We start from the raw sequence: 12,698 nt of genomic DNA, 5'->3' as shown, positions 1-12,698 counted from the left end.
TCATAAATGTGTTTTATATTTATTTAATCAATATGAATGAAAATAGAAGTCAAAAACTAAAAGAAACAACTTATCGATTTGCAAAGGAGATTGCCATTAATCGCAAAAGGGTAAGAAATACATTTTTTTATAGCAGACCCACTGGACAGGGCTGGGCAGAGTTTATTCGTTCCGTCGATACACAGCTGCTTGTATTCAATCTTAACTGCGTTGGAAATGCAAGTATGTGTATTTGTACTAGATGTAAATCAAATATATGTATAGTATGTACGCTGTACCTTCCATATACCACTCGTTGTATATATTCTTCTTAAAAAGGAAACTCAATAAGGCTCGTTTCCTTTTAATATTTTTTCTCCATCCTGTAGTATATCTGTGCTATGGTATATATAAAGGCCTAGGGCTGGTTACGTATATGTACATGCTGAGGGATGTACAATATATTGCACACGAATAATACATTTTGTAAAGGATGCATGAAAAAATACAAAGACTGTGTTAATGAAAAGGGGATATGTAGTAAACATAAAATCACATCAGTTGTTCTTCGGAATCTGGGTAACGAACTCGTTTTGATGCGGAGTAGGAACTGACGTCTTCGACAATCCTACGCAATATCAATATTATTCCTTAGGAACAAAACGCATATGTAATTTTGTGCCTATGTTGGTCAAACTCTCTTGAAAAGAACAAATATAATCAGTTAGCACATATTTTGCTTTATAATTATCGGATCCTGAATTGATAAAAGGACCAAACACTGGATCGTTATTCCAACGTTGCACCTTTAAAATAAGACCTTAATGGATCAGATTCCAAGATTTATCTACAAGTATAAATAATTAGCAGACAACATTCAAAACGGAGATTATCTCCAAGATTTGTTAGTCAACATGTATTGTATTACATCTGAGTGTCATTGTAATAACAACGAGTTTATTTACTCTACCCCTTATCACGATTTTAAGGTGTGTACAACTCCTAATGAGGTGAAGTGACACACGATTTATCTCCTAGCTTTCCATGTGCAAATATTCTGCTTGTACAGGAAAGTGATAATCTTGTCGAGGTAAAACCCATTACTACCAACAAACTCTTTAAACAAATATACCCTAGGTACATTAAGCGGCGGCATACGCATTATCCATGTGTTCCGTACATAACTAACATGACCTCAGTGACCTTACGTTTGTCGTTCTTTTCTTTAACGTCATTTCCCAGCGGAAGATCGGATGATAGACACACGTGTTGGTCAGACTAACTGGTGGAGGAAGAACCTGGGAAAACCCCATTAAGAACCACCTACCCACGGGAAGCTACTGGCAGATTTTTACATATCCACCATGTCCAAGCCGAAACACGAATCCACCCGGACAGAGGTGATCAGTAAAGCCAAGTTCTTTAGCCCACTCGGCATCCTACCTATAATTTTGCAATTATTTCATTATTGTACTGGGTACATTACCATATTAGTAACGTGTTCTGTCGTGCACGGAACAGGAAAAACTGCTATGGTTACATTGGTATCCAGTGTAGCTGTATTTATCGTTTCGACACTAAAACGATATGCTATATCGTAGCAATAGATCCTTTGATGATGCAATGGTCATTTTCGTTGTTACAACGATAAATAAATACTGCAGTGTCAACAACATATATCGTAAACATAATGTAAAGCACAGTTTCAATGGTATATGGATTCCGTTGCAAAACAAATAATAATGTCGCTCTAACGACGACAGTCTTAAAAATACGTTGCAACGACAAAATGCTGTCCTTGAAGCGACATGAACAAAATTTAAAACTGCAATGTTGCGTGCATTCCGTTGCAACTATATTTGTTAACCGACGCAACATATACCTTGCCATACAATATATACCCAAAGCTAACGATGAAGGAGGAGAAGGTACTTACCTGAATAAAAATATCATCACACGCACTACATAAATGGATGAAAATACAGCAAAATGCCGTACACATATACTCCCGTATGTAAATAAAAGATTTGCAGACATGTGTGACCAATATGCATAAATGAACACATACATACATACATACGTACATACATACATACACAGATACATACATACATACATACAATTTTAATCATATTGCTACAATATCTGCAGTGTGACAGTTTATAGTGATGTCTAGCAGTGGGGAATTATACCACAGACATCTAGTATCATGCCCCACCCAGTCCCATTATCCAGACCCAAGCCCAACAAATCATAACACTTACCTCTTAGTGCTGAGCCCTAAACGAGGCTGCTTGTACCATTTGTATAAATCTTTGGTATGACTCGGCCGAGGTTCGACCCCACGATCTGCCGCATCCGAGGCGTACTCTCAAACCACTTATATTAAGACGTTTCCTGTCATACACTTCAGTAACACATTCATAATAAACCGTCACGGTTGCATATTCTGATCACATTCTTTACTCTTTCTCAGAGTACGTATTAACTACGAATTGTCGGAATAAAATTTAGTTTCGTCACATCAAATGTAGGTGTTGCTTAAGACATATCCAGTGTCAATGAAGAAAAAATAACTTTGCGTACAGAATGGGTAACCTATAATAGACTTGAGAAATAAAAAAAGAAAGCATAGTACCACCCTCATAATAATAATCACAAAGAAACAGATGCAGCTTACTATATGTAAAATGCCGTGTTTGCTCCATATTCTAAATTCATGGTCCCGTTAGCTACCCAGGGTCTTGTTTATCCAGTCATATGCCAAAAGGATGAATTAGATTTTTTAAGACTTTGTTCACATTACCAATTCCACCCCTAGACCACACCTCAACCCACTCAACATCTCCGCGATATATAATAGGTTTCCACTCTGTTGCTTTGATTGTATACAATATGTAAAATTTGTAATATGTTACTAAAAGACACCCACAGCGAACCCCTTTTAATACCATGTATACTGGATATGTATGACATTACAGATAACGTAGTCTCTGATTAAGTGTGGTTGACTGATACCAGTGGGGATAGGTGGCACATAAACATGACACAGTACCACGCTTTCTCATGAGCATCGTTACTGATGAATTTCCTGATATTACCAAACATAAGGTTGGGTGTAAATGTATGATGCATACTAGAATTACCGTACTAAAGTGTCGTCCATTGCATTGGATGTGTAAATTATTAGTAAGGATAAGCAGTTTCATTTATGTCTACTAATGCAGAATTTCTTTACGACATTCTGAAATCTTAGACAACATAGCTAAGCGGTCGATAATACTGGTCACCAAAATCATTACTTCTTAAAAGTATTGTATAATAACATATACATATCACTGATCAATGAGTCGGTCATATTTAAGACATATGGACAGAGCAGCAAATTAATAGATATTAATATAAGAAAAATATATGCACCAATATGCAGCATTACCAAGGTAAATGTTACATATAGTTATCTTTAGTGATCGGTCGGAAGATCATGGTCGTTTGTAATTTTGCTTTCTTCAAATTGTTAAATAAGTCAAGCTTCGCTGATGCATTTTCGTCAATGATACGAACGCTGTGTTGTCAATATAATTTTCCCACTGACGAACGAGGTCGGCCTGAAATAAAATTAGTTTAAGGAATCACTTGATAAAACGAGATGAGAAAAATTTCATGTAAGCATATTTATGGAGTGTCAAAAGTGTATCTGGAAATAACTGTAATGTTCATAGATAACCCTTGCATTTTCAGGTCCTGTTGTGTACGCCGGGCAGCCAATGAAAAGAAAAACGTATAATATTTTTATATTTTGTCAAGCCAGTTTAACAGTTATATCACGACATCATGCATAATGTAACCTCCAGCGACAAAACCCCTCAGTGCACATTTTAACAAAATTAAAATTGTAAGAGAATTATTCCTCTAATAGCATTGATTGAAGGGATAAACCACCCAATACGAATTTATTTTAAAAGTCAAAATTATCGACAGTTCCGGTGGTCTAAGTGATTAGAGCGTCCGTTTCGGGTGCGGAAGGTCTTGGTTTCGAACCCCGGCCTTGGCGTACCAAATAAATGATAATAGCAGCTACTCTCTTGGCGATCAGCATTAATAGATTAGTCTTAGGACTGGTAGACCTGGTGTCTGGATAATGTGACTGGGTGGGACATGATGAGGCATGTTTGCGGTATAATGCCCCATTGTTAGAAATAACTCTAAGATACCACAAACCAGACCAAGTATTACTATGACTATAATTGTTAAAGTTACGTTAAAATCTAAATCACACACACACACACACACACACACACACACACACACACACATACACACACACACACACACTTACAAACTGGTGTCAGGATCACACATCCCAAGCGAAAGGAACTATACTTTATATAATGCATAACAATAGTATACCTAATGGAAGTAATAGCATGATGTTGTGAACATATTACCAAAAATGTATGGCAAGGGTGCATCTGTATGGCAACGATACGCAGGAAATTAGCTGCTTTATAATACGCTTTGTCATTGTATACATGAAAACCGTCAATGCCTGAATAGGTCATTAAAAACATAAATTTATAATAGCTTGGCCTTAGCATGTTATTATTCGCATTTTGCTTGTAAATACATATCGCTCTTCCACATAAACAAGAATTACTTTTGAGAATACTCATACTAGTTTTCCGAAAATTCGATACAAATACAAATTGATAATATTCGCAATGGGATTACTATTATTCTCAGTACTGTTGCAATGTCAAATATTGGTTCATTGTTTAAACATGCGCATTATTATTTCAAATATACGCAACACCTTATTGAGAATTATCGATGCATTTACGAAATTTTTTAACCATTTTGCGATTATTCACAAGTTATTTCGGTAAAGTGGTATGTATGTATGTATGTATGTATGTAGAACGTGTAAACTATTCCGTTACAATACGACACCCATTTTAAATTCCATGTAATCCAAATGACACCGCAAAACACAAACTTCCATTGGTGCCTAGCATTTTGTCCAGTATGATGAATATCCGTCACCTACTCATGTCAGAATATATTTCTCTTTCTCATGAATATCACATTAGGTCAGCGTGACTTGAAGTTTGCCTGAAACTTATTATCAAGAATAATTTTATCTTTCAAAATGATTAAACGTTTATTCAGAACACTCTTTAATACCGTAAGACCAATCCTTTGAAAACAAAATGTAATAATAATAATTGATGAAGTAGATGATTATAAGACGTTCTAGGCAGAAATATTCAGTAAAGCGAACTAGTCAAATTTGATACATATTTAGTTATATAGACAAGGGTAAAGTATTGTAAATTGCAGGAAGGGCCCGAATTAAAGCGTTATACGAATAATGCAAGTATTATAAAATGTATCCAACACGTATACGTTAAATACCCTACGAAGTAACTATGATCTGCTTCATAACATTTACGTTTCTTTCCCAAGATTTAAAATGGGGTTTCGTGATTTTTGGCTACGTTATAATTAATTTGGTAGGAACAATGAATGTATTATCGGTCGGAATAATATATGTATTAGCTGGGATAAAAATGCATAATTTGAGTTTATGGATTCTCATTATCATAGATGTGTTGCTTGACATTATTTGCAGCTAGTGTGTGAGGGAATTTATGAATCTGGAAATAAACGACTGTATGAGTGAATGAGAGCTTCGTATAATACATTTCCTCCTGAGCTGTTTATAATAGAGTAGGTACTTGACATTAGTCATATGTTGGGGCAGAATGTACAACACAGCCTTTCAGATGCAGTTACTCCTTTAGAGTGGTGGGTGGACGAGTAAACGAAAAGGGCAGTTTAATTTACTATTAGGTGAGAATATGGCTCGAACACGGTACTTTGGAAAGTAATTACAGTTTGTTTCGTTTTGATGATGTATTTTTCTATTTCTACTGAACGATCCGCTACCGATGTGGCCAACAACATAACTTTAAAATAAGCACTTACTTATACGGGAAACTTTTCCTACCAACTTATTACTGGAGTCTAAATGATAAATGTTTTAATCAAATAAAGAATAGCAATTCATATCAAAGAACCTGTCTGTCTTGTATTCACCAGACTTAAAATATAGTGTGTATGTTCATGTTCTTTACTGTCTCTAAGTAGGATGTTGCATTGAGTCAAATCGTAGGAAAACGTATTATCCCTTCTCCGTTGTTCAACTTGTGTGTCATTATATGATATGTGTGTTGTTTGATTGGGTTCCACTGGTGTATATTTCGAACTCTTTCGAAATCAAGCGTCTGTTAAAGCCTATGTCGTCGGCCTTAGCAGTTTGTTTCCAATATATATAATTTAGCTGCAATATTACGTAGTATGTAAGAGGTAAATGCCTATTGATAATTGTAATCTCCATGATTTTTTTCACGGTTTGACACGATAAACGATATTCATAAGGTATGTTGATTGATATACAAATTTATTACATAGCCATTTAATCTTATACGGCAGTTCTGGTGTTCGATACAGCTGTACAACTTAGGTTTCTTCTTTCGTTTGATGGCTAATGTGGGTCAAAGTAAGCGGGTTCAAGCACTCTAAAGAGTGTGAGACTTTATGATATAAAGTTTGTATGTATCATATTGTCTTAGGATTATCGTTTAGTACAGGGATCTCAAAAACGCGGTCCGCAGTCCGCATACGGCACGCCTCGCCGTATCATGTGGCCCGCATTGTGATTAGCGTCACAAGATGTCATGAGAGATAACAAAGGAGGTGAGGCACTTTTGCCATCGAAAATGCCCTCATGCGGCTCTCGTTCTAGATTGTAGTTCTGACCCGTTGTGTAGTACGATCGTACCTGCCAGGAAGTGACGTTTTAGCTATGTCAGTTGATTCCAAGACGTAAAACAGTACAGATTGACTGACATCATTATTTAATGCGTAACAAGTTCATGGCAGTGTGAGGTACGTTGTTCATATACGTTTTGTAGACAATGTGTTTTGATCACTGTGCATTATGACATGTGAGTGGTGTGCGTATTTGTTAAGTATCGATTAGTAATGATTCGATTGGATAACGTTCTGGGAGTAATCGACAGTTTGTAGGATATATATATATATATATATATATATATATATATATATATATATATATATATATATATGAATATGAGAGCATTAGTGAGTCAGTTTTTCATCATTTTAATGCTTAAGAGCCCTAAGAAATGAGCTATCAAACTTCAAGTACTTATCGGATGTATAATTGGAACATAGATTGACCGCTGTGAGAATGAATGAACATATAACGACAAATGAAGCAAATTTACAATTTATGTTCTTGAGGGGTAGTGGCAGAATAAGGTCTTCCATGACCATAAGCTCTGAAAAATTAGTATGGTGCCCAACACCCCAACACACCCACAGATAAAACTACATAAATATAATACTAAAAGCTAATAATAAAAAAAAAGGTTGACGTGAACTTTCTGCTGGTGCCCATGTTGGGCTGGTGCCCTATGCACGTACTTATTGTGCCTAATGGGTAACCCGGCCTGGGAAAGGGGTATCAACAATGCAATATTCATTCAGAGTTCAGTTATAATTTCATCGTTCCTCGTTATCGTCTGCTCTATAACTGACTACTTCCTGCTTCAGATGACGAAGGGGTTTTAATGGGTATTTCTATATAAGTGCCTTTCCTAATGACACACTGAGGCAACCCATTTGAGCTGGTGTGATCATGTATCAAACATGCGACCCTTGGACTACTAGTTCCACTCTCTAACAACTGAGTTACATTGAGAGAGAGAAAAAGAGAGATCAGCATAACGACTGAAACTCAGAACAGTATCTGACAAGTGTTCCTGCTTGAAAATATTTAATAAACCATGAATTTCTTTTTCATAAACGTATAAATATCGAATTTTTGGATAACAGTTGTGCACTTCTGATTCAGTTAGATATCAACGAAGGATTATATTTATATATAATTATTGGTAGCAGAAGAAGCATGTATGGGAAAAGCTAGTGAACTATAAGTGAAACTTGAATGTAATATTTTGCTCCGATTCTGAGAATTTGACCCTAAGGAGGCAAGGGAAATTAAATTCTTAAGATTTCCATAGGTTTAAAAGTGTGGGTCGAGACTAAAGGTGATACAAATGTGACGAAATTGACATGAAATCCACATGAGACGAAAGTCAAATTCTGAATATTATAGTAAAGTTATGGCACAGACTAAATTCATAATACAACGTTAAGGATTTTGACGGAGACTAAATATGGTCGAAATATTATATCAAAATGTATTTCTTAACATTTTTAAAATCGCGAAACTGTCACGGAATTAAGCAAATCTTGAAAATGAATATTTGTGTAAAATGTCCGCCAAAGTGATATGAACATTTCTAAGCTGTCCCTGAATTAGACTGAATCCAAAACTTCCATAAAAATAAAAAACTATAATGAGTAAAATATTGAATAAATTCAAAATTGAAAGAATCGAAATGCAACAAATAATAAAATAGAATTGCAGAACAAGTAGATTTCATAATATGTAGACATTAATTTGTAAACATTCAACATTGTTCAAGACGGAAAAATAGTCGAACATTATAAGATAAAAGTAAAGAAATAAAACAAAAAACGTTTAGAAACATAAAATGGGTGATAATTAAAACATACATACATACATACATACATACATACATACACACACACACATGACAAAAATAAAAATCATATGGCGAATAACAGTCATTTTAAGTGCACTGGATCAAGCGAGGGATAGCGTGTGTCAGGGATTGATTAAGATAAATGCAATAAACTGCCAATGAACAGTAAAAACCTATTATCTAACTGGCCTAATCGCTTTCGACTCTTAATGAGTCTTTTTCAAATGCAAATACAAAACATAGACAAGAAAAACAAATAAAACACAGATATACACATACAAAATGCAAAAAAATAAACAAATTAAATTGTTTTATTACCTTATAAAAGTGCTAAACATTTGAGAAAAAGAAAAGTCTGCAAACTTTTAACCAGCAAAACAAACTTAGCATTTAAAGAAAAATTACCACAAAAAAAGGAAAAGGTAAAACAAAGTTATGAATTTATAACTCAAATGTTAAACAGTTTGAAATACGATGACAAAAGCGTGCAAAAAGTAAAATTGAAGAGAAGTGTGAAGGAAAATTAAAAATGTTAACTTCAAAAGCACACAAATATTTGCAAAATATAAAGAATGACGACGGCTCGGCGTAGTTTGCTCTGCGAGATGTCTTTAGGAAATGTCCCAGTACTGGCATTATTATATGGGCTAGTTTCTTCCTTATACACAATTTTGTGCTTTTTGTGACTTTACATGTATCAGCTTTGGCTGTGAATGGGCTTGAAATTTATGCAGCGTGGGTTCGAGACGCGGGCTCGGCTAACGTGAATATGAGAGAAATAGTACAACCAAAAACAATGGCCACCATGTATAATGCATCATGTGCTGAGAAATGGCGTTAAACCTATAACAACTACAACAACAACCACTCTCTCTTCAAGTTTCTCGGGATACGTGCTTCTGGCGGCGCTACCGCGTCCAAATCAGATGGCTTTTTTGTGTCAACCATTCAGCCCACAGATATTTAAATTGTTCAAGAAGCTGCTGGAGGGCGACCGGGCTTCTAGTGTCGTGCGCTCGATGATCTCGTTGTGCATGTGGAAGTCACTGCATGTCAAAGTGTATAATCAATTACCCATACTTCTCAAAATAACTTTCTGGATTGTGCTCAGCTCACAAAGCACCATCTTATCAAACTTCATCTTTGCCTTCTACTCTGCTTCTTTCAGACTTTTGGCAGTGGTAATACCGTCAAAATGGCGGGCAGAGCCGATGAGCTTTGCAAACTCACACATCAATTCGTTCTCTGCGTAGACTAGACCCCAGAGCATTCAACTACATAACCCTTCCCTCCACTCTTTATTTCCACCGCTTCAACCAGGCGCCATTGTCTTTTAACTATGTAACATGGTTAAATTTGAGTGTTAGCTTGTATATATCTGTTTAATTGTATTCCCTGGAGGAGCACTCTGGCTCACTTCAGGCCGGAAGCGACGCTATTTCCCGAAGTTTTTGTGTTCCCATAAACCCTTTGTTGTTGAGCTTCACCCGTGGAATTGTTATTTCACTTGTGTCACGTGAAACAGATGCTCCCAGAACGTCTGGTCTTCCTTCTTGCAGCAAAAATAAATAAAGATTTTAAAAAATATATTTAAAAGTCAAATGTTATTCTTAAAATCACAATCAGGTCGAGACACGCGGGTTTAAAAGAAAACAACCCTTAGATAGTTTAATTAGATGGAACGATATGATACAAAACATTACATAGTTAGAAATCATGATTATATAATTAAACGTGCCAAAATTTTAAAAAACAAAAACCAAATTTTACATTAAAATAATGAACGAAATTTTAATATTTAATGGTATAAAATGCATAATTGGAAAATTAGGAGCACAGCCGTTAGAAAAGTAAAAACAAATACAATTAAACTTTTCGGAGGGGTGGAAGGAAGCGTAAGAGCACAAATGAATACATGCATAGATAAATACCTATATGCCATTACAAAACATGCAAACGAAATCGGGTGGCGCTGATACGTTTATTTACAATTCAACATGCCATTACACACGCAAATTAGTGTGGGCTGTTTAAGTTTTGTTTTGAGGATACATACAATCTCAAGACAAATGGGCTTTCTTGAAATAAAATATGATAGCTCACATGCTTAGAATTACTATCGAATATTTCATTAGACATACCAGTGAAGTAGGGTGAAGCTAATAGACGTAAACTTACTATCGAATATTTTAGAGCTGGATACCCACGACAAATATTTTGCACCGTATTAAACCACATTATTGCTGAACATGCCACAATACAAACCACTTATTCCGCAGCAATAATAATAATAATAATAATAATAATAATAAATCGAGAAAATTGGTAGTTTCAATTACGTTTAATATATCCTCCTAATACATGAATTGCAATGATTTTCAATATATCTTTTTTTTTACAAAACATCATATGTGTTTTTCTTTCAAGTGACTTATTTTTAATTTCTTGGAGAGAATTGGCCTTTCTTCTCAATTACTCTTGTTTTCTTAATGTTTCTTTTCCTTCTCTTTTCGTTGACGTCCAGTTAATTCTGAAGACTATTTCTTTGCATGTGACATACAACAACATTATTCTCGGTTTTATATCGAGGTTTGGGTTTTCAGTTTTTAGCATGATATGAGGGCATTTACTTTTTGTTAGAAAATACAGAGTGCATCTTGTCACACAAGACTATAAAATATGCGTAATATTCATTTTATTGCAATGTCTAGCAGTGTTTAAGCTTACCTTCAAAACTTTAAAAATAGCGTAAACTATTTGTATGAGCTTTTGTACAATACGGCGATATTCTTGTGCTCTTTTTTTTTGTTTTCGTTACATTCCCGCCCGTAATGCTAATCGATATTAATGATATAAAGCTGTAACTGCCAGGCAAGATAAACGAACGATAAAGATTCATTAATAGCTGTGATGAAATATTGAAATATATCACACGAGGTAAAATTGTAATGCTGTTATGGAAATGACAATTTTATTGCCACATTGGCGATATCAATTCTCGACTACCCTATTTTCAAGTCTGTCCTTATGGATGATTTTTTTAAAACCCGCATTTCCATATATCGGTCTTTTTAATATATTACCCCTCTCTCTCTATCTCTCTCTCTCTGTCTCTCTCTGTTTCTTTTTCTCTGTCTCTGTCCGTCGGTCTGTCTGTCTGCTTCTCTCTCTCTCTCTCAGGGAATGCAACTAGCTGCATCTAATGACGTAAACTGATGAAGCGTTAACACCCATTATATTTTTGAGTAATCATTTGTTGAATTCTGATGTGGATTCTGGGGCAGTTATGTACATAAAGATACATAAAGACACACCCGCTACTACGAAAAATGATAATAAGAATAATACAATGTAGTACTGATATATTAAATTCCTGCCACATATATTTATGAATAAAATGCGTTGCGACAGATGTGCTCGATTTGAAGAAAGTCGTCATGTTGCAAGTAAGATTTAATTACTAATAACTTTCGAAGCATTATAAATGTGTTTTAGCCCGTACCCTGTAATGTATGCTTATTTTGTCCTCGATATTGACATTTTTTTAATATTAGTTAACAGTGAAGTTGTTTAGGTTTTAAAAAGCAACAGCGATAACAAAGCAAAACAATCTGCAGTAGTACTGAGTAGACAAAGCATTGAGAAATATGCTATTTATCCTTGTTACTTCGGTATAATGATTGTTTTGGTTCTCAGTTGGATCATATGCTTAGTATAAGGCAGAATAGGGGATCTAGAGGGGAAACTACGTCCAACTGTGACGTCTTGAGTTCTTTTAAATGCGATGTGATATCGTATCTCTAACATATATTGAATCTGGATATAAAAAATTTGTATATATTTGTTTAAAACGGTCTCATTCAGAGTGACACCCCATTGAAAACTATGTAACTGTACCCAAGGCGGGAAAGTGTCTGCAATCCTATCTTACTCATCCATGGTTCTGACATATGTGCAGTTTTTACAATTTGGATTGACTATACCGTGTATTGATTCAAGTTATTGTTTACAAAAGAATATATGCTGTAAATTACGCTTTTAATTGTGAACCTCATAAAA

General features: G+C 35.1%; 1 protein-coding gene across 7 annotated transcripts in view; it reads left to right on the top strand.

Moving 5' to 3' along the window:
• The window catches only part of LOC149807837 (receptor-type tyrosine-protein phosphatase alpha-like), a 156,587-nt gene that overhangs the window by 21,316 nt on the left and 122,573 nt on the right, over positions 1-12,698 (top strand). For 3 of the 7 annotated variants that reach the window (XM_089971307.1, XM_089971313.1, XM_089971309.1), the window contains exon 2: positions 134-222. The exons of 3 other annotated variants lie outside the window; for them this stretch is intronic. The gene's annotated coding sequence lies outside the window, so the exon portion shown is untranslated. Of the gene's footprint in view, positions 1-133; positions 223-6,811; positions 6,931-12,698 lie in introns of those variants that run through there. One more of the 7 variants, XM_089971320.1, reaches the window with a different exon arrangement.

This window comes from Sinohyriopsis cumingii, chromosome 1 (genome assembly GCF_028554795.1).
Source record: "Sinohyriopsis cumingii isolate HCF-2022 chromosome 1, ASM2855479v2, whole genome shotgun sequence".
Taxonomy (NCBI): Eukaryota; Metazoa; Mollusca; class Bivalvia; order Unionida; family Unionidae; genus Sinohyriopsis; species Sinohyriopsis cumingii.
Note: the sequence above shows the minus strand (reverse complement) of the source record. Positions and strands in the feature narration are given on the sequence as shown.